The following is a 909-nucleotide window of genomic DNA, read 5'->3' as shown; positions in this document are numbered from 1 at the left end:
TGCTTTTTGTTGATTGTGATATCACTGCACCTGATATTCCAAGGTAGTCTCCCGTCCAAGTACTGATCAGGCCTATCACTGCTTAGCTTCCAAGATCAAACGAGAGTTGGCGTAGCCAGTGATATGTGGCAGTATTGATCCGTTTGAAACAAATGAGAGAGTGTGGTTTGTGGCATAAATATCAAAGAAGTACTTCTGCTGTCCAATAAATTTTGCACATTGTCTCTGTTACCCATGTATTGCAGAGAGCTGAGATACTGGCATATGGATGAGAGAGTACTTGAAAAGTCTGGTGACAGAAGAATAGGTTAAGGCACCTCTACTTCTGCTGTCCACTGTCATATTAAAAGTATAGCGGACAGTGGATGAGAGAGACAAGGTATGGTTGCCTATTGAAGAAGAAAACCTACTGCCGAAAATGGCCGTCTGTACCCGCCTGGCATCAGACCTGTGCACAGTCTGACCCACACCCAGCTCATTTGGTATCGTACATGCCCATTTCAAACGGATCAATACTGCCACACATCACTGGCTAAGCCCAATCTCGTTTGATCTTGGAAGCTAAGCAATGATAGGCCTGATCAGTACTTGGATGGGAGACTACCTTGGAATATCAGGTGCAGTAATAATATCCCAATCAACAAAAAGCAGAAGTAGTGGAGAAACCTGTGGCTCATATCACCATTCCACCAACTTCATCTCTCTCTAGTTCAGTCTGGCACAAGGGTCTAGAGCTTTCACCACTGGAGCACACTACAAATGACTAATCTCTTTGTCTTGATTATAAATCATTTGTGCTCCTAAAGGGCCATATTCACGGCCCGATTTGGGGAGAGATGTGTGCTGAGCGAACCACTCAGCACACATCTCTCCCCCCGCTCAGCACAGCGCGATGTGTGCTGAGCGTGC

General features: G+C 45.7%; 1 pseudogene; it reads left to right on the top strand.

Moving 5' to 3' along the window:
* Positions 1–510: 510 nt before the first annotated feature.
* On the top strand, positions 511–629 carry LOC134946288 (5S ribosomal RNA; annotated as a pseudogene).
* The last annotated feature ends 280 nt before the right edge of the window (positions 630–909 follow it).

Source organism: Pseudophryne corroboree, chromosome 7, assembly GCF_028390025.1.
Source record: "Pseudophryne corroboree isolate aPseCor3 chromosome 7, aPseCor3.hap2, whole genome shotgun sequence".
Lineage (NCBI taxonomy): Eukaryota > Metazoa > Chordata > Amphibia > Anura > Myobatrachidae > Pseudophryne > Pseudophryne corroboree.
Note: the sequence above shows the minus strand (reverse complement) of the source record. Positions and strands in the feature narration are given on the sequence as shown.